Source organism: Pan troglodytes, chromosome 12 (genome assembly GCF_028858775.2).
Source record: "Pan troglodytes isolate AG18354 chromosome 12, NHGRI_mPanTro3-v2.0_pri, whole genome shotgun sequence".
Taxonomy (NCBI): domain Eukaryota; kingdom Metazoa; phylum Chordata; class Mammalia; order Primates; family Hominidae; genus Pan; species Pan troglodytes.
This window is the reverse complement of record NC_072410.2, coordinates 67198381-67223146: the sequence shown is the minus strand read 5'-3', so window position 1 is coordinate 67223146 and position 24766 is coordinate 67198381. Positions and strand designations below refer to the sequence as shown.

The following is a 24766-nucleotide window of genomic DNA, read 5'->3' as shown; positions in this document are numbered from 1 at the left end:
GTGCTGGTCCACAGCCCAGGGATTGGGGACCTCTGTTATAGAGGAGAAAATAAAAATGCACAGAAAAGGACAAATACTGTAAAACAAACTTCTAGAAGTTGAAAAAAAATTAACTCACCTATTCTAATCATAAGCCTATTCCCAACCTCTACTATTCAACTATTTACATCTTAGAGACAGACATTAGCAATACCTAGTTGAAAGAGAACCTAGGCAGAACACCTGATGGATCATTAATAAAATACATAAACATTCCATGTAATGGGCACTTTCCTCATGGTGAAGATCACAATTATAACTGATGAATAGCATAACACAAAAGCTTAAGACCTTCTAATAAAAGAAACACAAACTGGGCATTCTTGGGTATAATAATACCATCTTTAGAACATGACTTAAATTTTTCACACAGCATTCCCTTTAAGATACATGAGCAAAAAGATTTCCACATAAAGAACCATTGGTAGTTTTAAGGGTACTGAAAATAAGCCTGAGTTAAAACAATTAAATACTTTGAACCATAGGAAAAGCAAAGATCTGCTTCCATATTAAAAAATACAAATTACAGATTATAATAAACATTACAAGTGAGGATATCTGAAGATATTTTATTTCCTTCTGGTGAATGGTAGTAGGAAGATATTTAGAAATGCATACATTCTTAAGCGACTATGTAAATGATATTCTGCTGTTGACAAGTTAAAATTCACATGAAACGTTTTAAAAATTTACAATTTAAATGTTTTTTCCTAATTTTCAATCAGTACATGCTAATTGATTATTTTCTTAAAATATCAGTTTGAGAAGAGTTCTTAGACTCAATTTTATTGCAATACTTTTTTAAACTAAAGATCTGTCTTTGGTTTCTTCAACTAAAATAGCAATATAAAATATTCAGTTACATTAGGTTTACTATTTTGCATATTTTGTAAACTTTTATTTTCTCATAAAAATGATACATTTCATCATCATATTTGGAAAAAAAATCATAACACATAAAGAAAAAACATAAAAAAGAATAGACCAGGTGTGGTGGCTCACACCTGTAATCCCAGCACTTTGGGAGGCTGAAGCAGGTGGATCACCTGAGGTCAGGAGTTCAAGACCAGCCTGGCCAAAGTGGTGAAACTCCTTCTCCACTAAAAATACAAAAAATTAGCCGGTTGTGGTGGCGGGTCCCTGTAATCCCAGCTACTTGGGAGGCTGAGGCAGGAGAATTGCTTGAACCCAGGAGATGGAGGTTGCAGTCAGCTGAGATCACGCCACTGCACTCCAGCCTGGGCGACAGAGTGCCTATCTCTATAAAACAATTTTAAAATTAGCCAGATGTGGTGGCACATGTCTATAATGCCAGCTACTCAGGGGGCTGAGGTGGAAGGATAGCTTGAGACGGAAGGTCAAGGCTGCAGTGAGCCATGATGGTGCCACTGCACTCCAGCCTGAGTGACCCAATGAGACCCTGTCTCTAAACAAAAACAGAAACAAGGCTGAACATGTCTCTCAGTTTGAATTAATCAATAAATAGAATTCAAATGCATTTTTAGTAATGATATTTATCATATACTAAATGCGTAGTACTGCCAGGTCAACAATTTTTTTTTTTTTTAAGACAGATTCTCGCTCTGTCGCCCAGGCTGCAGTGCAGTAGCACGATCTTGGCTCACTGCATCCTCCGCCTCCCAGGCTCAAGTGATTCTCATGCCTCAGCCTCCCGAGTAGCTGGGATTACAGGCATGGACCACTGTGCCTGGCTAATTTTTGTATTTTTAGTAGGAGATGGGTTTTGCCATGTTGGCCAGGCTGGTCTCAAATTCCTGGCCTCAAGTGATCTGCCTGCCTCCACCTCCCAAAGTGCTGGGATTACAGGTGTGAGCCACCACACCCAACCCAGGTTAACAATTTTTACAAAATCAGAGTCCAAATTCCTATAATCATGTATACAATCTGGCTAATAAATCTTACAAAAAATTAAAATATGTTCTCCATGTTTATCACAAAACTGAGGGTCATGAGTTCTAAGTTTGTCAGTGCATTCCCAATTTCTTCACTAATCAATATTTATTGAACCACCGTATGTATAAGATAAGCATACTGAGCACAAAAGACTGTGTCTAAATGAGGCCAAAAGAAATAAAACTACAAACTATATATCATTCAATCAATTAGTTCAGAGGTCGGCAAACTTTTTCTGTAAAAGGCCAGATAGTAAATATTTTAGGCTCTGTGAGCCATAAGGTCTCTGTCACAATGACTCAACTCTGCCATTGTAGCAAGAAGCAGCCATACACTATAGGCAAAGAAATAGGCGCGGCTCTATCCTTGTTGAATGCATAGGATGCAAATAAAACAAAACAAAAAACAGGAATGACTTTCTTCCCTGTGAATTAACTGACTACAAATAATTAAATAAACTATCCAACTATATTGTATATAGTTACCTTCTGGAATTGCAGAAATGGTCTACAAGCTCCTTGGAAGCTGAATTTCATTACTCTGTTGATTCAGATATAGTTCCAATTGCTTTCATTCTTTCAGCATGTTACCATTGATAACTTTTCTTCTGTATATAAAATTTTTGTTTGTTTGTTTCTAGTCTTCTTGAGTTCTAGCAGGAAGCAGAGGGCACACTTAAAGTGTTTAACTTTAGGCTGGTTCAGACAAAGGAAAAAGCGTTTAAGTGAAAAGAAAGTAATGAAGGGATGATTTAGAGAGGCATGAGAAGGTAAGTGAATGAACATGGGGGCAGGGAACCACCCAAGGATGAACGATAGCAAGGAGCACTTCTCACCCCTAGGCCTGAAGGGGCAAGAGGAGGAAACTGTGCTGCCAGAACCCTGAAAGACCTGGAGTCTTGGAAGAGGAGTCTTTAAATAGGAACTGTGTCCATACAGTGTGGAGCCACTGCCATAATCATGATGCAGAAGAAAGGCAAATAAATATTCCAATCTCTCCATCCTCCTCACTTATATTTTAGGCCAGTGCTTCCCTTCTGGCTGAATCCCCTGGAAGCAAAGAATAAGAAGCCCCATATGATGGTGTCCATAGAGGTCAACCTTCAGGGCACAGAAGACAGAGTGGGACCAGAAGCCCCAGTAGAAGACTATGTAGCACAGAGCTGCATGTGAAAGGTGTGGAGAACACCTAGAACCATTTCTGTAGATTTTCTGAAAGTCATGTAAGAAGGCAATTATTTTCAATTTAACAGAAGCTTAAGCTTTTGGTAAAATGTCATGAAGAGACAGAGGCAGCTGATAAGAATGTTAAACTGCCATAAAATTTATGGCTTATAGGTCAACATCTATGATCTATTGCTGCAAGGTATTAATTTTTTTTTTTGACAGTGTCTTGCTCTGTCACCCAGGTTGGAGTGTAGTGGCATGATCACAGCTCACTGCAGCCTTGATCTCCCAGGCTTAAGCAACCCTCCTACCTCAGCCTCCTGAGTAGCTGGTACTATAGGTGTGTGTCACCATTTCTGGCTAATTTTTTTTTTTTTTTAAGAGATGGGGTTTCACTACGTTGCTCAGGCTGGTCTTCAACACATAGGGTCTAGGGTCAAGTGATCCTCCTGCCCTTGCCTCCCAAAGTGCTGGGATTACAGGTGTGAGCAACTGTGCCTGGCCAACAATTTTATTTTAACTGACAAATATATAGTATCAGTGTCCTGCAGTGTCTTGCATATAGTATGTGCTCTGTATTAGTGGAATATATAAATTTGTTGAATTAATTAATTTTCAATCATTATGAAATTAACATAGTAGGCCGGGCAGAGTGACTCACACCTATAATCCTAGCACGTTGGGAGGTGAAGGCGGGAGGATCGCTTGAGCCCAAGAACTTGAGACCAGCTTGGGCAACTTGGTGAAACCCCTTCTCTACAAAAAGTACAAAAATTAGCCAGGCATGATGGCATGCACCTGTAGTCCCAGCAACTGGGGACACTGGGGTGGGATGATCACCTGAGTCCAGGAGGTCGAGGCTGCAGTGAGCCGTGATCACACCACTGCACTCCAGCCTGAGCCACAGAGTGAGACCCTGTCTCAAAACAACAACAACAACAAAACAAAACAAAACAAAACAAAACAAAAAAAAACAAAGGGCCAAAAAGTCTCCTAACAAATCCTTTTTTCTAATCATCAGCTAGATTGCTTATCTTTTGCAATACATTCATCATGTGAGGATTTCGACTCTGAATTAGGAAGAAACTATCTGTGTCATGTATCACAAACTCCTACACACTTTTTATGGAAATTTACTAGTAGACAGACCTCCAAGCTCTGGACTGGATTTATTTCGATCCCAAAAGGCAGCCTACTCTTAGTTTTAGATCTTAACCTCCTCCTTCTGTTTAGTTTAAGACATGGCAGTAGTATATCAATTTTATTATGGTAGCTACAAACAGTTTTGATTTAGTTACAATTTTGAATTACTCAGCTGTCTCAGTCTTTTTTATTTTCACCTTTATTTACTATAACCCTATCTAACTCATGACTGAATATTTTTTTTAACAAGGGTCATAAGGACAATGGCCATATTTTTCCTGCAGTGCAATGTGAAAGCATTTTTCTCTTACTCAGTTAGCAAGAGCATATCAAATTACATAGAATTGGCAAAACTCAACATGATTTTGTGAAGAGCAAATCCTGCTGAACTAATTTCTTTTTTTTTTTTTAAACCAACTGCAAAACCTGGCAGATGGTATAGCAATGATCACCTCTGCAAAACATCAGCTGTGTCTACTTACTGGTATATACATCATGTGTTTTTAAATGTATTGCAGTGTACAAGTCTGAGGTAGAATCATGAAAGGAATACCTTCTTCTTCCGTCACTGTCTGAATGCTAATCTCAGCAAACAGACATAAATGAGACTGGAATTGGTTATTGAGTATGCCAAGTACACACAGACTGTAGATCATCCCTTGTCTCCAGAGAAGCAGGAAAGTAGAATTCCACCTGGCTTAGAAATAGGTGACCTCGTGCAACCAGGATTTCTCTAAATTGTAAGTAACATAATATCCCTGTACTTCTGCACCAAAGAACCTCCATCTTAACTATACTACAAAAAAAATCTGGCTGCTAAGAGGCAATAGGGAAATTAAAATTCTCCAAAAACATCTATATATTTCAAAAAATAATCTTTTAGTAACATCTGATGCTTCCTGAACTTGTGAGAAGCACCATCTACAAGCCTTAGCTGGAATGTCTGTCTAAAATTTTACACAAGGTGTTTTGTCCAATATGAGAACTCTCTATTTAGTTCCTTTTCTTTGTTCATTCAACAAACACACATTATGAGTATTTACTGCATACTAGGCATTGGAGACATGAAGATGAATAAGACATTTCCTTTTGACACATGAACCCTCAGAGACCTTGTAGTCTGCTAAGGAATACAAACTAATTATTCTAAAACAATTCAATCTGTAGTATATGCTATTTGTGGGAGAAACAAGGTTCAATAATGGAAAGTCAAGAAAGTCTCCACAGAAAGATGACTTTTGAGCCAGGCCTTGAATGATAAGTAAGTGTTTAATGGGGAGTGGAAGTACAGGGAATTTCAGGTGGAAGAACCACCAAAGCAAAGCATCATCAAGGTATAGAAGAGTATATTGCGTCTGAGGAGCCATGAGTAGCTTGGCGTGGCTAAAGAAGTTTCCAAATGTGGACAATGGTGAGAAATGAAAGTTAAAGTCATATTAAGAAGAAACCCAAATATCACACTAAAGAACTTGGCCTTTTATCCTATTGGTCGTAGAGTACAACTGAGCTTTAAAAAAAAAAATCAAGGGAATGATATCAGATTTCTCCTTTAGAAGAAATTTCCAGCAGCACTACAGTAGGGGGATTGGAAAGAGGTGAGACTGTAGGCAGAGAAACCAGACAGGAGCTCCTCCTACTAATGTTTTATAGTTTCAACTTCTACTGCTTTTGTTTGTCACAAGTTTAATACTGTCTTTTTTGAACTTTGCTGAGACAGGAGGTTTGAACACTGTCATCAAGTCAGCAACTCGTTCATGTTGCCCTCTATTGGTAGAAAGGAAAAGAAATTACTATCAAGGGCATTATTTCACATTTCATTTGTTGATGGTATTTCGATTTTCCTGAAATAACGTTTGTTACGTTTTGTAACATAAAAAACATATGCTGGCATTATATTACAATTACAGGAATACCTCTGAAATTACACTTCGAGTAGTAAGGGGATAGTGTAGACAGCAACAACCACAGGAGGTCAAAGAGAGAAATGAATATGGTCTAGCCTGGAGACCTCTCTCTAAACTTCACTTACCTCTAATAATATGAATAATCATGTCTTGATTTATCTGCTTAGGATACACATGCAGATATATTTTAAGCAAACAAATTAAGATATCATGATTTTAAGTATAGCCACACCTTGGAGTAGTTTGGTTCTAGACCACTGCAATAAAGCGAATATTGCAATAAAGCAGGAGATACAAATTTTTTGGTTTCCCAGTGCATAAGAAATTATGTTTACACTATACTGTAGTCTATTAAGTGTGCAGTAGCATTAGGTATAAAAAACTATATATACCTGCATTAAAAAATACTCTACTGCTAAAAAATGCTAATGATCATCTGAGCCTTCAATGACCCAAAATTATTTTGCTGGTGGAGGGTCTTATCTTAATGTTGCTGGCTCCTAATCAATCAGAATGGTAGTTATTGAAGGTTAGGGTGGCTGTGGCAATTTCTTCAAATAAGACAGTAATGAAGTGTGCTACATTGATTGGCTCTTCCTTTCACAAAAGAGTTCTTTGTAGCATGAGCTGCTGCTTGATAGCATTGTACCCACAGTAGAACTTCTTTAAAAATTGAAGTCGATCCTCTCAAACCCTGCCATTGCTTTATTCACTAATTTTATGGAATATCCTAAGTTCTTGTCGTCATTTCAACAATGTTCATGGCATCTTCACTTGAGAGTATATTCCATCTCAAGAAACCACTTTCTTTGCTCATCTATAAGAAGTAACTACTCATTCGTTCAAGTTTTATCATGAGATTGCAGCAGTTCAACTACTTCTTCAGGTTCCACTTCTAGTTCTCTTACCATTTCCACCACAGTTACCTTCTCCCCTGAGGTCTTGAACCCCTCAAAGTCAACCATAAGGGTTGGAATAAACTTCCTCCAAACTTCTGTTAATATTAATATTTTGACCTCCTATGAATCGTGGATATTCGAAAAGACATCTAGAATGGTGAACTCTTTCCAGAAGGTATTCAAGGTATTTTTTCCAGAACCATCACAGAAATTACTATCGTTGGCAGCTATAGCATTATAAAATGTATTTCTTAATGTCATATCATGAAATGTATATTTGAGCTTTTTCCCCATTTCCTGGCACACAACTCCTAAAATCCTTGGAATCTCCAAAGTGCTGTCTTTTTGTACGGCTAATATTGAGTAATAGCTTCAGGCTGGGAGTGGTCACTGGAAAGACCAAAGCATGATTAGAGGATAGGGACTTTCAACCCCATCCCCCAACCTCCGGTGAGGGGATAAGGGGACAAAGGTTAATTGAACACCAATGGCCAATGGTTTAATTAATCATGCCTATGTAACGAAACCTCTCTGAAACCCAAAAGAGCAGGATTTGGAGTGCTTCCAGGTAGCTGAATATGTGGAGGTTCCCACAGTATGGTGCACTCAGAGAAGACATGGAACCTCCATGCTCCTTCACCTATACCTCACTGTATACTTCTCTTCATGTGTATCCTTTATAATGTCCTTTATAATAAACCAGTAAATGTATTAATAAATGTTTCCCTGAGTTCGGTGAGCCACTCCAGCAAATCAATTGAACCCAAAGAAGTGGTTGTGGGGACTCCAACTTGAAGACAGTCAGAAGTTCACCAGGCCCAGACTTGTGACTTGTGTCTGAAGCTTGGGGATTAGCCTTGAGGACTGAGCCCTCAACCCGTGGGATCTGATCTGTCTCTAGGTAGTATCAGATTGGTGTTCACTGCTTGTTGGTGGGCAAAAATCCCCACACATTTAGCCACAGAAGCCTTCTGTGTTGATTGTTGTGGTGCGAGAGCAGAGGGAAACAACACTTTGAGACTTTTTCTCCAAACAAATAACAAGATGAAAGTTGAATTATTCCTTGATCTGTGGGCCGCAGAATGGATGTTGTGTTAGCAGGCATGAAAACATTAATCTCCTTGTATACCTCCAGCAGGGCTCTTAGATGACCAGGTACATTGTCAGTGAGCAATGTTATTTTTATTTATTTATTTATTTTAGATGGAATCTTGCTCTGTTGCCCAAGCTGGAGTGCAATGGTGCAATCTCAGCTCACTGCAACCGCTGCCTCCCTGGTTCAAGCGATTCTCCTGCCTCAGCCTCTCGAGTAGCTGGGATTACAGGCACACGCCACTACGCCATGCTAATTTTTGTATTTTTAGTAGAGATGGGGTTTCACCGTGTTGGTCAGGTTGGTCTCGAACTCCTGACCTCATGATCCACCCGCCTCGGCCTCCCAAAGTGCTGGGATTACAGGCGTAAGCCACTGCACTGGGCCCTAGCAATGTTATTTTGAAAGGAATCTTTTTTTTCCTGAGCAGCAGGTCTCAACAGTGGGCTTATAATATTCGGTAAACCATGCTGTAAACAGATGTGCTGTCAGGTGGACTTTGGTGCTCCTTTAATAGAGCACAGGCAGAGTGGATTTAGTATAATTCTTTCTTTTTTTTAACTAGGCAAAGAACTTTATTAACCTTTGTTTCAAACTTGATTCCCAAGTTTCTTTGGTTTAATTAGCTGCAAAGAATGAACTGTGTATAAGCAAAAACTGAAAAGAGCTGCAGTGTCCAAGGGGCTTGGGCTTAAAAATATTAGAGATCTAGATTTTATCAGATCCATAAACAAAAATTTCTTAAAAAGCAGTCATAATATAAAATAGCAGCTCCCAGTAACTTTAAGTTTTATCTTCAGAAGTTGACTCAATTCAGTTTGCCCCATTCTTGGAAGCCTCTTCAAATTTCTCCACAAGATCTGGAACTTCATCATCATCATCCTCGCCAGTAGCAAGTGGTGCTTTTCCATCCACAGATCGTTGGGCAGAGCTTCATCCAGTCTCCTTAAACTAGTCGGACTGCCTGTACCAAGCTGGTTTAAGATGCTGGGTAGCATTTCTGCCAGCTGCTTTATCTGAGCATGGCCTGTAATGGTGAAAGTGTTCGCTGCCAGAGATGCCTGAACTTTAGGGTTGTTAAAGTGGTTACTGTTCCTTGGTTTGTAAACATATTCACCTCTTCAATACCAGAGATATTGTTTACCCCTAACTTCTTTAAGGAGAATTGAAGTTTTTTATCATCTGCTGCGGCTGCTCTATGAACCACTTTCTTTCTGCAAGCAGTTCTTTCCCACCAATGCGCACTTGTGCCTGCAGTTTGCGAGTTTTTCCTGGTTCATGATTGCTTCTTTCATCTTGTCGGAGTGGATAAGGGGCCACCCGGGGGACTAGGGTTGGTGCTCAGGGGGTCTTGGGTGGACCAGCTGAGATTAGGTGTACACACCAATTTAGCGTAATTCTTAAGGGCCTTAGAATTTTTGGAATGCTAAATGAGCATCGGCTTCAAGTTAAAGTCACCATCTGCATTAGCCCCCACCAAGAAAGTCAGTCTGTTCTTTGAAGCTAGGCATTGACTTCTCTCTAGCTTTGAAAGTCCTAGATGGCATCTTCCTCTGATAGAAGGCTATTTTGTATACATTAAAAATCTGTTATTTAGTGTAGCCACCTTGATCAATAATCTTAGCTAGGTCTTCTGGATAATTTGCTGCAGCTTCTCTATTAACACTTGCTGTTCACCTTGCACTTTCATGTTATGGAGACAGCTTCTTCATGAAATTTCATGAACCAACCTCCACTACCTTCCAACTTTTCTTTTGCAGCATGCTTACCTGTCTCAGCTTCACAGAACTGAAGAGAGTTAGGGCCTTGCTAACTTTCTTGCCTTAAGTTAAGGGAATGTGGTGGCTGGTTTGATCTATCCAGACCACTAAAACTTTCTCCATATTGGCAACAGCCTTTCTCACTTTCTCACATTCTCACTTTCTTATTTGCGTGTTAATTTCTTTCAAGAACATTTCTTAGACTTAGTGCAGTGGCTCATGCCTGTAATCCCAGCACTTTAAGAGGCCAAGGTGGGCACATTGCTTGAGCCCATGAGCTTTTGACCACCCTGAGCAACATGCGGAGACCCAGACTCTATAAAAAATTTAAAAATTAGCCAGGCATGGGGGCTTACGTCTGTGGTCCTAACTACTTGGGGTAGGCCAAAGTAGGAAGATGGCTTGAGCTCCGGAGGTCAAGGCTACAGTGAGCCATCATCATGCTACTGCATTCCAGCCTAGGTGACGGAGAATAACCTGTCTCAAAAAAAAAAAAAAAAAAAAAAGAACTTTTCCTTTTCATTCACAACTTGACTGTTTGGCATAAGAGGCTAGCTTTTGGCCTATCTTAGCTTTTAACATGCCTTGAGAAGATGACAACTAACATTAATCTTAGTTGTAAAATTAATCATTCCTGGCTTTTGATTTAAAGTGAGAGACACCCAACTCTTTCTTTCATTTGAATACTGAGAGGCTGTTGTAGGGTTATTAAGTAGATTAATTTTAATATTGTTGTCTCACATGAAGGCCAGAGGAGAGAGACAGAGATGGGATAATAGCTAGTTGGTGGGACAGTCAGAACACACGCAACCTTTATTGAGTAAGTTTACCATGTAATATGGATGTGGTTTATGGTGCCCCAAAACAATTAAAATAGTAACATCAAAAATCAGTGATCAAAGCCAGCCATTGTGACATGTGCCTATAGTCCCACCTACTCATGAGGCTGAGGCAGAAGGATCACTTGAGGCCAAGAGTTTGAAGCCTTGGCCTCCCAAAGTGCTGCAATTACAGACACAAGTCACCATACCAAGCCTGAAGAGTCTACTACGTATTAAATAACTTAAATGTATTATTATAAACCTTCCCACAAATAAAACCTCAGTCCCACATGGTTTCACTGCTACGTTCTTCCAAACATTTAAGGAAGAAATAACACTAAGCTTACATATATTTTGGAGAAAGAATAATAGTACCCCAAAGATGTACACCTCCTAATCCCTGAAAACTGAATATGTTACTTTTCAAGGGGAAAAAGGCTTTGCAGATGTGACTACATTAAAGATCTTGAGATGGAAAGAGTATCCTGGATTATCCAGGTGGGCTCAGTGCAGTCACAGGGGCCCTTATAAAAGGAGATAAATGTGTCAGAGAGTGAGAGAAATTTGAAGATGTTATACTGTCAACTTGGAAGATAGAAGATCTTCAAAGGGATCATGAATCTTGAAATATAGATAGCTTCTAGAAGTAGAAGTTGGAAAAGGCAAGGAAACAGATTTTCCCTCAGAACCTCCAGAAGGAATACAGCCTGCTAACCTATTTTGGACTTCTGACCTCCAGAACTGAAAGATAATATATATGCAGTGTTTCAGGCTACTAACTTTGTGGTAATTTGTTACAGTAGCAATAGGAAACTAATGCTGGTGGCAGCAGCGGCCCATCTAGAGTGGCTGCTGCCATGATGGCTGCAGGAGGGAGGTGCTGCGCAAGTCTCCTTGGGTGCCACCGCAGCTACTCTGGTGCAGGTCCAGACCCCAGCATCTCTGTGGTCTTGGGTGCCCAGGAAGACCTCCCTTCCCCCTGCAGGCTCAGAAGTGCTTGCTCTCATTGCCTGGTTTCTCCTGCTGTCAGTGCCTGCTCCCATCTCGGAGGTGTGGCTGGGACTGCACATTCCATGGAGCTGGCGGGAGCTGGGGACAAATGGGAGCCTCACCCCTTCCGAGTTAGTGAGGCAGGATCTCCCTGGGTGCAGCTGCAGCTGCCCAAGCCTGGCTTTGGAACTGGGCATCTCTGTGCTCTTGGGGGCCCAGGAAGGCCCCCCACAGGAACAAAGTGCCTGCTCCCACTGCCTGGCCTCTCCCTGCTCCCAGTACCCACTGCAATTGTGGAGCAAGGTTGGGGCCGAGCCCAGGCACTGTCACAGCCCAGCCAGGTGGGCACATGATTGGGGCAGCCCTGACATGCCAGCCCCCTGCTGCCTCAGTCCCCTCCAGACTTTGGGCACCCACGAGTGCGGGAGGGAAGCCGAGGGGAGGCTGAGGGCAGCTCAGCATTGGCTTGCAGGTGTCCCTTGGCATGAATAGCCTGTGAAATATGAACAGCAGCCGGAGGCAGACAGGTTCCTGGGCAGAAGGGGGCAGGAAGCTGGTGAAGCCCCACCTTTAGGCAGAGGAAGGCCTCAAAGCTGGGGGCTGGGCTGCCACTCCTGTGTACTGGAGGCAGAACTCATGGCGCCTTTTCCTGGGCTCACCCATGGCTGCTCGTGGACCTATCAGCATGCATTTCACCCCTCTGAAGACCATAAAAACCCCTAGACTCAACCACAGCAGGGCAGACACTGGGAAAACCAGCTGCAGAGAGGAGCTATCTTCTCCAGGGCCTCCTCTCCACTGAGAGCTGCAGACGCTGGAATGACCAGCTACAGAGAGGAGCCACCCTCTCTGCTAAGGGCTGAATGTTTATCAGGACGACCTGCCTGCAGACAGGAGTCACCCACTACAGGTCTCCTCTGAGCTGTTCTAACACTCAATAAAGCTCGTATTCATCTTGCTCACCCTCCACTTGTCTGTGTACCTCATTCTTCCGGGACACAGGACAATAACTTGGGCAAAGGTGCCACTGACCATAGAGATTTCTGGCCAGAAAAGTAATACCCCAAAGGTCCTGTAACAATACAGTATATATTTTCAAAGAATAAAAAAAGAGAAAACATTTTCTAACTCTTTATATAAAGCTAATATAACCTTGATTTTTCTTTTCTTTTCTCTTTCTTTCTTTCTTCTTTCTTTCTTTTTCTTTCTTTCTTTCTTTCTTTCTCTCTCTTTCTTTCTTTCTTTCTTTTTTTCTCTCTCTCTCTTTCTTTTTTTTTTTTAAGTTTTTTCCATTGCCCAGGCTGGAATGCAGTGGTGCAATCACTACTCACTGCAGCCTTGACCTCTTGGGCTCAAGGAAGCCTCCCACCTAAGCCTCCTGAATAGCTGGGACTACAGGTGTGCACCATCATGCCTGGCTAATTTGTTTTTAAATTTTTCTTGTTTTAGCTATGGGGTCTTGCTATGTTGCCCAAGCTCCTCTCAAGCTCCTGGGCTCAAGCAGTCCTCCCACCTCAGCCTCCCAAAGTACTGGGATTACAGGCATGAACCACCACACCCAGCCAAGAGCTGGATTTTACATAATATAATGCCAAATGGTTCCAATTTGATCTTTTTTTTTTAAAAGAAATAGTTAAGGGAACTTTTTTTTTTTTTTTTTACTTTTCAGTTTGTAAACTTTCAAACATACGTAAAAATTGAGAAAATAGTATAATAAACCCATGACTTAGGTTTAACAGTGGTCACTATTTTGCTTTATTATTTACACATCCCTCCCCCACTTTTTGTCTCCTTTTGCTGATGTACTTTATTTTCATTTTTATTTTTTTAAGACAGAGTCTCACTCTGTTGCCCAGGCTGAAGTGCAGTGGTGCAATCTTTGCTCACTGCAACCTCTGTCTCTTGGATTCAATCAATTCTTGTGCTTCAGCCTCCCAAGTAGTTGGGATCACAGGCATGGGCCACCATATCCAGCTAATTTTTGTATTTTCAGTACAGATGGGGTTTTGCCATGTTGGCCAGGCTGGTCTTGAACTCCTGGCTTCAAGCGATCATTCTGCCTTGATCTCCCAAAGTGTTGCGGTTACAGGTGTGAGCCACAGCACCTGGCCTTGCTGATGTACCTTAAAGCAAACCTCAGACATGCCATTTCAGCCATAAATACTTCCAGTATGCATCTCTAATGCATAAGGACTTTTTTCATAGAAACTTTTGAAATCTTCAAAAGTGATGTTTAAATGTGTCTGAATGATTCATCAATAAATGTTTTAAAAAATAAGAAAATAGGCCAGGTGTAGTGGCTCACACCCATAATCCCAGCAATTTAGAAGGCCAAGGCAGGTGGATCACCTGAAGTCAGAAGTTCAAAACCAGCCTGGTTGACATGGTGAATCCTCACCTCTACAAAAATACAAAAATTAGCTGGGCGTGGTGGTGGGCACCTGTAATCCCAGCTACTCGGGAGGCTGAGGCTGGAGAATCACTTGAACCCGGGAGGCAGAGGTTGCAGTGAGCTGAGATTGTGCCACTTCACTCCAGCCTGGGTGAGAGAGCGAGACTCCATCTAAAAAAAAAAAAAAAAGAAAGCAAACATGGAGAAAGTCAATTGGTCAATCCAACTGAAAGGTATACAGGTGTTCCTTTGTACTATTCATGTAATTTTTCTATAGAAGTTTTTCAATGAAAAATTGTTTATTCAACAAGTGTTTTCCTTTAGCACTTTCGGTTCATCAGTACCTAGTTAACAATTTTTTTTTGTTTGAGACTGAGTTTCGCTCTTGTTGCCCAGGCTGGAGTGTAATGGCAGGATCTTGGGTCACTGCAATTCTGCCCTCCCAGGTTCAAGCGATTCTCCTGCCTCAGCCTCCCAGTAGCTGGGATTACAAGTATGCGCCACCACACCCAGCTAATTTTGTATTTTTAGAAGCGATGGGGTTTCACCATGTTGGCCAGGCTGGTCTTGAGCTCCTGACCTCAAGTGATCCGCCTGCCTCAGCCTCCCAAAGTGCTGTGTACAGTGTGAGCCACCATGCCTGGCCAGCAATTCTTTACATAAACAATTACAATTTTTGATAATCAGTTTTTTGTTGTTGTTGTTTTTGATGGACTCTCGCTGTCTCACCCAGGCTGGAGTGCAGTGTTGCAATCTTGGCTCACTGCAACCTCTGCCTCCTAGGTTCAAGTGATTCTTCAGCCTCAGCCTCCCGAGTAGCTGGGATTACAGGCATCCACCACCATGCCCAGATTTTTTTTTTTTTTTTTTTTTTTTTTAGTAGAGACGAGGTTTCACCAAGTTGGTCAGGCTGGTTTAGAACTCCTTACCTCAAGTGATCCACATGCCTCAGCCTCCCAAAGTGCTAGGATTACAGGCATGAGCCACCGTGCCCCACCTCAAATTAATTTTGAAAATACAACTGATGTGAGCTCTGCCTCTTGAGAGCTGGCATGAGCATTAAAGGAAATGTATTATAAAGATTTGAATGCGTCTTGTGGAATCCCACAGCAGAAGTCCTCAAAAAGAGCATGAGATAAGAAAATGGTTATCAACTAGGATCCCAGGAAGTGCCTTCTCATATCTTGTCCCTGCTTCTCTGGTCTCATCTCTCTGCCTTGCAATTGTCTCTACTTTTCAACTCATACATCGGGTTACAGTTGTACCTCAGCTTTGAAGTTTTAAAATTTCCATCACTCAGGAGAATAGCTCAGTCTAAATAAGAATATTATGGTCCCAGTTTCAAATTCCTGGTAGAAAGAATCTGATGTCCCAGGTTGGGTCAGATGTCCACACGTGGTCTGATTATCTGTGACCAAGGAATGATGTCATATAGTAGAGATATGGTTGTCTGGAGCCTCTCTAAGGAGGAGGAAGCAAACTAGGTCTTTGTGAGATAAGCCAACACCCAAAAAGGAGCTAATACAATTGTTGAGTGGGAAAAAAAAAAGAGTCATGTACAATGCAATTCCGTTTCTGTAAAACAAATCAAAACAAAGCTCTATCTATATACAAATATGTCTATTGCTAATACATATATTAGAAGAGTCTGGAAAGACTTGTAAACAGGAATATATATATTAATATATATTTTTAAAGTTTTCATTATGAAATATTTTAGACTTACAAATGAAGAGCAAAAATAGTGCAAAGAATTCTTGTACACTCTTCACCCAACTTCTCCAAATGTTTAATCTTACATAATTGAGTAAAATGATCAAAATCAAGAAAATAACACTAGTAGGGTGGAGCCAAGATGGCCGAATAGGAACAGCTCCAGTCTATAGCTCCCAGCGTGAGTGACGCAGAAGACAGGTGATTTCTGCATTTCCATCTGAGGTACCGGGTTCGTCTCACTAGGGAGTGACAGACAGTGGGCGCCGGACAGTGGATGCAGCGCACCGTGCGTGAGCCGGAGCAGGGCGAGGCATTGCCTCACTCGGGAAGCACAAAGGGTCAGGGAGTTCCCTTTCCTAGTCAAAGAAAGGGGTGACAGATGGCACCTGGAAAATCGGGTCACTCCCACCCCGATACTGCGCTTTTCCGACCAGCTTAAAAAACGGCGCACCAGGAGATTATATCCCGCACATGGCTCAGAGGGTCCTACGCCCATGGAGTCTCGCTGATTGCTAGCACAGCAGTCTGAGATCAAACTGCAAGGCGGCAGCGAGGCTGAGGGAGGGGCGCCCGCCATTGCCGAGGCTTGCTTAGGTAAACAAAGCAGCCGGGAAGCTTGAACTGGGTGGAGCCCACCACAGCTCAAGGAGGCCTGCCTGCCTCTGTAGGCCCCACCTCTGGGGGCAGGGCACAGACAAATAAAAAGACAGCAGTTACCTCTGCAGACTTAAATGTCCCTGTCTGACAGCTTTGAAGAGAGCAGTGGTTCTCCCAGCACGCAGCTGGAGATCTGAGAATGGGCAGACTGACTCCTCAAGTGGGTCCCTGACCCCTGACCCCCAAGCAGCCTAACTGGGAGGCACCCCCAAGTAGGGGCAGACTGATACCTCACACGGCCAGGTACTCCTCTGAGATAAAACTTCCAGAGGAACGATCAGACAGCAGCATTCACAGTTCACGAAAATCCACTGTTCTGCAGCCACCACTGCTGGTACCCAGGCAAACAGGGTCTGGAGTGGACCTCTAGCAAACTCCAACAGACCTACAGCTGAGGGTCCTGCCTGTTAGAAGGAAAACTAACAAACAGAAAGGACATCCACACCAAAAACCCATCTGTACATCACCATCATCAAAGACCAAAAGTAGATAAAACCACAAAGATGGGGAAAAAACAGAGAAGAAAAACTGGAAACTCTAAAAAGTAGAGCGCCTCTCCTCCTCCAAAGGAACGCAGCTCCTCACCAGCAACGGAACAAAGCTGGACGGAGAATGACTTTGACAAGTTGAGAGAAGAAAGCTTCAGACGATCAAACTACTCCGAGCTACAAGGGAAATTCAAACCAAAGGCAAAGAAGTTGAAAACTTTGAAAAAAATTTAGACGAATGTGTAACTAGAATAACCAACACAGAGGAGTGCTTAAAGGAGCTGATGCAGCTGAAAGCCAAGACTCGAGAACTACATGACGAAAGAAGAAGCCTCAGGAGCCAATGCGATCAACTGGAAGAAAGTGTATCAGTGAGGGAAGATGAAATGAATGAAATGAAGCGAGAAGGGAATTTAAAGAAAAAAGAATAAAAAGAAACAAACAAAGCCGCCAAGAAATATGGGACTATGTGAAAAGACCAAGTCTACATCTGATTGGTGTACCTGAAAGTGATGGAGAGAATGGAACCAAGTTGGAAAACACTCTGCAGGATATTACCCAGGAGAACTTCCCCAGTCTAGTAAGGCAGGCCAACATTCAGATTCAGGAAATACAGAGAACACCACAAAGATACTCCTCAAGAAGAGCAACTCCAAGACACATAATTGTCTGATTCACCAAAGTTGAAATGAAGGAAAAAATGTTAAGGGCAGCCAGAGAGAAAGGTCGGGTTACCCTCAAAGGGAAGCCCATCAGACTAACAGCGGATCGCTTGGCAGAAACCCTACAAGCCAAAAGAGAGTGGGGGCCAATATTCAACATTCTTAAAGAAAAGAATTTTCAACCCAGAAATTCATATCCAGCCAAACTAAGCTTCATAAGTGAAGGAGAAATAAAATACTTTACAGACAAGCAAATGCTGAGAGATTTTGTCACCACCAGGCCTGCCCTAAAAGAGCTCCTGAAGGAAGCACTAAACATGGAAAGGAACAACAGGTACCAGCCACTGCAAAATCATGCCAAAATGTAAAGCCCATCGAGGCTAGGAAGAAACTGCATCAACTAACGAGGAAAATAACCAGCTAACATCATAATGACAGGATCAAATTCACACATAATAATATTAACTTTAAATGTAAATGGACTAAATGCTCCAATTAAAAGACACAGACTGGTAAATTGGATAAAGAGTCAAGACCCATCAGTGTGCTATATTCAGGAAACCCATCTCACAAGCAGAGACACACATAGTCTCAAAATAAAAGGATGGAGGAAGATCTACCAAGCAAATGGAAAACAAAAAAAGGCAGGGGTTGCAATCCTAGTCTCTGATAAAGCAGACTTTAAACCAACAAAGATCAAAAGAGACAAAGAAGGCCATTACATAATGGTAAAGGGATCAATTCAACAAGAAGAGCTAACTATCCTAAATATATATGCACCCAATACAGGAGCACCCAGATTCATAGAGCAAGTCCTGAGTGACCTACAAAGAGACTTAGACTCCCACACAATAATAATGGGAGACTTTAACACCCCACTGTCAACATTAGACAGATCAATGTGACAGAAAGTTAACAAAGATACCCAGGACTTGAACTCAGCTCTGCACCAAGTGGACCTAATAAACATCTACAGAACTCTCCACCCCAAATCAACAGAATATACATTTTTTTTAAGCACCACACCACACCTATTCCAAAATTGACCACATAGTTGGAAGTAAAGCTCTCCTCAGCAAATGTAAAAGATCAGACATTATAACAAACCGTCTCTCAGACCACAGTGCAATCAAACTAGGACTCAGGATTAAGAAACTCACTCAAAACCGCTCAACTACATGGAAACTGAACAACCTGCTCCTGAATGACTACTGGGTACATAACGAAATGAAGGCAGAAATAAAGATGTTCCTTGAAACCAACGAGAACAAAGACACAACATACCAGAATCTCTAGGACACATTCAAAGCAGTGTGTAGAGGGAAATTTATAGCACTAAATGCCCACAAGAGAAAGCAGGAAAGATCCAAAATTGACACCCTAACATCACAATTAAAAGAACTAGAAAACAAGAGCAAACACATTCAAGAGCTAGCAGAAGGCAACAAATAACTAAAATCAGAGCAGAACTGAAGGAAATAGAGGCACAAAAAACCCTTCAAAAAATTAATGAATCCAGGAACCGGTTTTTTGAAAGCATCAACAAAATTGATAGACCACTAGCAAGACTAATAAAGAAGAAAAGAGAGAAGAATCAAATAAATGCAATAAAAAATGATAAAGGGGATATCGCCACCAATCCCACAGAAATACAAACTACCATCAGAGAATACTACAAACACCTCTACGCAAATAAACTAGAAAATCTAGAAAAAATGGATAAATTCCTCGACACATACACCCTCCCAAGACTAAACCAGGAAGAAGTTGAATCTCTGAATAGACCAATAACAGGCTCTGAAATTGTGGCAATAATCAATAGCTTACCAACCAAAAAGAGTCCAGGACCAGATGGATTCACAGCCGAATTCTACCAGAGGTACAAGGAGGAACTGGTACCATTCCTTCTGAAACTATTCCAATCAATAGAAAAAGAGGGAATCCTCCCTAACTCATTTTATGAGGCCAGCATCATCCTGATACCAAAGCCGGGCAGAGACACAACAAAAAAAGAGAATTTTAGACCAATATCCTTGATGAACATTGATGCAAAAATCCTCAATAAAATACTGGCAAACCGAATCCAGCAGCACATCAAAAAGCTTATCCACCATGATCAAGTGGGCTTCATCCCTGGGATGCAAGGCTGGTTCAATATATGCAAATCAATAAATGTAATCCAGCATATAAACAGAACCAAAGATAAAAACCACATGATTATCTCAATAGATGCAGAGAAGGCCTTTGACAAAATTCAACAACACTTCATGCTAAAAACTCTCAATAAATTAGGTATTGATGGGACGTATCTCAAAATAATAAGAGCTATCTATGACAAACCCACAGCCAATATCATACTGAATGAGCAAAAACTGGAAGCATTCCCTTTGAAAACTGGCACAAGACAGGGATGCCCTCTCTCACCACTCCTATTCAATATAGTGTTGGAAGTTCTGGCCAGGGCAATTAGGCAGGAGAAGGAAATAAATGGTATTCAATTAGGAAAAGAGGAAGTCAAATTGTCCCTGTTTGCAGATGACATGATTGTATATTTAGAAAACCCCATTGTCTCAGCCCAAAATCTCCTTAAGCTGATAAGCAACTTCAGCAAAGTCTCAGGATACAAAATCATTGTACAAAAATCACAAGCATTCTTATACACCAATAACAGACAGACAGCCAACTCATGAGTGAACTCTCATTCACAATTGCTTCAAAGAGAATAAAATACCTAGGAATCCAACTTACAAGGGATGTGAAGGACCTCTTCAAGGAGAACTACAAACCACTGCTCAAGGAAATAAAAGAGGACACAAACAAATGGAAGAACATTCCATGCTCATGGGTAGGAAGAATCAATATTGTGAAAATGTCCATACTGCCCAAGGTAATTTATAGATTCAATGCCATCCCCATCAAGCTACCAATGACTTTCTTCACAAAATTGGAAAAAACTACTTTAAAGTTCATATGGAACTAAAAAAGAGCCCGCATCGCCAAGTCAATCCTAAGCCAAAAGAACAAAGCTGGAGGCATCACGCTACCTGACTTCAAACTATACTACAAGGCTACAGTAACCAAAACAGCGTGGTACTGGTACCAAAACAGAGAGATAGATCAATGGAACAGAACAGAGCCCTCAGAAATAACGCCACATATCTACAACTATGTGATCTTTGACAAACCTGAGAAAAACAAGCAATGGGGAAAGGGTTCCCTATTTAATAAATGGTGCTGGGAAAACTGGCTAGCCATACGTAGAAAGCTGAAACTGGATCCCTTCCTTACACCTTATACAAAAATTAGTTCAAGATGGATTAAAGACTTACATGTTAGACCTAAAACCATAAAAACCCTAGAAGAAAACCTAGGCATTACCATTCAGTACATAGGCATGGGCAAGGACTTCATGTCTAAAACACCAAAAGCAATGGTAACAAAAGCCAAAATTGACAAATGGGATCTAATTAAACTAAAGAGCTTCTGCACAGCAAAAAAAACTACCATCAGAGTGAACAGGCAACCTACAAAATGGGAGAACATTTTCGCAACCTACTCATCTGACAAAGGGCTAATATCCAGTATCTACAATGAACTCAAACAAATTTACAAGAAAAAAACAAACAACCCCATCAAAACGTGGGCAAAGGGTATGAACAGACACTTCTCAAAAGAAGACATTTATGCAGCCAAAAAACACATGAAAAAATGCTCACCATCACTGGCTATCAGAGATATGCAAATCAAAACCACAATGAGATACCATCTCACACCAGTTAGAATGGCAATCATTAAAAAGTCAGGAAACAACAGGTGCTGGAGAGGATGTGGAGAAATAGGAACACTTTTACACTGTTGGTGGGACTGTAAACTAGTTCAACCATTGTGGAAGTCAGTGTGGCCATTCCTCAGGGATCTAGAACTAGAAATACCATTTGACCCAGCCATCCCATTACTGGGTATATACGCAAAGGACTATAAATCATGCTGCTATAAAGACACATGCACACATATGTTTATTGCGGCACTATTCACAATAGCAAAGACTTGGAACCAACCCAAATGTCCAACAATGATAGACTGGATTAAGAAAATGTGGCACATATACACCATGGAATACTATGCAGCCATAAAAAATGATGAGTTCATGTCCTTTGTAGGGACATAGATGAAATTGGAAATCATCATTCTCAGTAAACTATCGCAAGAACAAAAAACCAAACACCGCATATTCTCACTCATAGGTGGGAATTGAACAATGAGAACACATGGACACAGGAAGGGGAACATCACACTCTGGGGACTGTTGTGGGGTGGGGGGAGGGGGGAGGGATAGCTTTAGGAGACATACCTAATGCTAAATGACGAGTTGATGGGCGCAGCACACCCGCATTGCACATGTATACATATGTAACTAACCTGCACATTGTGCACATGTACCCTAAAACTTAAAGTATAATAATAATAAAATAAAAAATAAAAAATAAAAAAAGAAAATAACCCTAGTAAATGCCACTAATTCATCTATGAACTGTATTTAAATTTTGTCAACTGTCCCTATGTGCCCCTTTTCCTGGATCAGGATGCTATCAAAGATCACACAATCCATTTATTTATCTTCTTACTCTTTAATCTGGGATAGTTTCTTAATCTTTCTTTATCTTTTGTGACCTTCACAATTCTGAAGAGTGTATACCCATAGTTTTGTAGAGTGTCCCTCACTTTGGATTTGCCTGATGTTTCTTTTTGATTAAATCAGGTTATATATGTTGGCCTCATGACTGCAATATTAACTTGGATCACTTGATTAAGGTGGTGTCTGCCAGACTTCTCTACTGTAACATTATTTTCCCCTTTGCCATTTAATAAATATCTTCTGGGGAGATACTGTGACACTATATAAAAAATCCCATTTCCCCTTTTAGCCCACCAATTTTAGCATTTGTGAATGACTCTTGCCTGAAACAATTTTTACTATAGTATCTGGCAAATGGTAATTTTGTTTCCATCACTTCTTCATCATTTATTACTTGGGATTCTACTGTAAAGAAGAACTTCCTCCACTCTCCCAGTGATTTATTTATTCAACTTGTTATCACTCTGGACATAGGGATATTTGTTTTATTCCACGAGTTACAACCTATTACTATCATTATTTATTTTGTTGCTTAAATTGTCCCAGATTTGTCTTGGGATCCCCTTCAAGTTGGCTCCTATGTTTCTTCAACATGCCCCATCATTTTTTCAGCATTTACTTTTTGACATCATGACATGTTCCAGGCGGATCTTGGTTTTTCTCTGTTCCAGTCCTGGAACCAGACATTTCTTCCAAAAGTTCTGGTTTTTATTTTCTTTTTTTCTTTTTTTTTTGAGATGGAGTCTTGTTCTGCTGCCCAGGCTGGAGATGACGCAACCTGGGCTCACTACAACCTCCACCTCCCGGGATGAAGCGATTCTCGTGCCTCAGCCTCCAAAGTAGCTGGGACTATAAGCTGGGACTAAAGACGTGCGCAACCACAACCGGCTATTGTTTGGTATTTTTAGTAGAGATGAGGTTGTGCCATGTTGCCAAGGCTGGTCTGGAAATCCTGAGCTCAAGTGATCCTCCCACCTTGGCCTTCCAAAGTGCTAGGATTATAGGTGTGAACCAATGCCCCCGGCTGCCTTGATTTCTTTCCTTTTCTTTTTTTTCTTTCATAAAATTGCACATATAAAACAAGATCTGGCATCAAGTATGTTCATTGCTAGTGATATGCCAATACCTGGAGGTAGGTAATATTTTATCTGCATTTCATAGAAAAGAAGGTGAGGCATGAAGAGGTTAATGCGGCTAATTATTTATTAGGTGCTAGAGCCAATATTTGGACCCAAGCAATCTGACTCTAGAATCCATGTTTTTGTTGTTTTTGTTTTTTTGAGACAGAGTCTCCCTCTGTCGCCCAGGCTGGAGTGTAATGGCATGACCTCAGCTCACTGCAACTTCCAATTCCCAGGTTCAAGCGATTCTCCCTGCCTCAGCCTCCCAAGTAGCTGGGATTACAGGTATGCACCAGCACACCCAGCTAATTTTTGTATTTTTAGTAGAGACAGGGTTTCGCCATGTTGGCCAGGCTGGTCTTGAACTCCTAACCTCAGGCTATCTGCCCGCCTCGGCCTCCGAAATTGTTGGGATTACAGGCATGAGCCACCATGCCCAGCCTCTTAAAAGCTTTTTAGTAACTGAGAGAAGTGGAAAAATCATGGTGTCCACATTGCATGTGGTCACTACTTGACCTGGCACTTTATATCTGACAGACACTATGTGGAGTGAGCTATTACCAGCAATCTGTTCATGCTACCCTCCAGTAGGCACAGCACATAGGATATGTTCCAACTAGGCCATAGGTCTCAAGAGCTAAACACTACATATGACATTTGTTGTATCATTTTACTGTCCACAAGACAGAAATATATTTATCAGGGGCCTCATTCACCTGGAAAATCTCTGAGCTTCTTACCTATAGGTGGTGATTAAATGGGTAAACAAACTGTTTTTCCTAGTCTCAAATTCACCCAATTATAATTAAGGAAATTCATTTTGGTTGCAACATTCACTGCTATAGCATATTGGCGGCTTTTTAAAAAATCAATGTTAGCCTACATTTGCTTATAAAAATCTTCAGGTTTCCATTTTAGTGGTATCGCTTGAGGAAAAAAATCCAGAAAATTCTGATGCCAGCTATTCTACATGGTTCCCTCTACTGAAAAATATAAAGTGGATCAAAGTTTATATACTACTAAATCTTAATGCATAGAAAGCTTGAATATTTCTTGTTTTTCATAACATCCAATTTAACACACATAAGCCAAAGATCCCAAGTATAGAAAGGCAGGAAAAAGAGAACAGGAAGGGCAGAGGGGGCTGTGGCAACTACAGTTTTGGGCAGTTTGGTAACACCCCTTCTTCTGCTGCTGCTTTAATAAGGTATAATTGACAAATTTGAATTGTATATATTTAAGGTGTACCACTTGATGTTTTGAAACATGTGTGCGTTGTGGAATAATCACCAGAATCAAGCTAATTAACCATCACCTGACATAGTTATGTTTTTGTGTGTGTACATGATGAGAACACTTCAGATA

At 41.0% G+C, this 24766-nt stretch overlaps 1 pseudogene; it reads right to left on the bottom strand.

Moving 5' to 3' along the window:
* Positions 1-8756: 8756 nt before the first annotated feature.
* Positions 8757-9519, bottom strand: LOC100610330 (transcription factor BTF3-like; annotated as a pseudogene).
* Positions 9520-24766: the final 15247 nt, after the last annotated feature.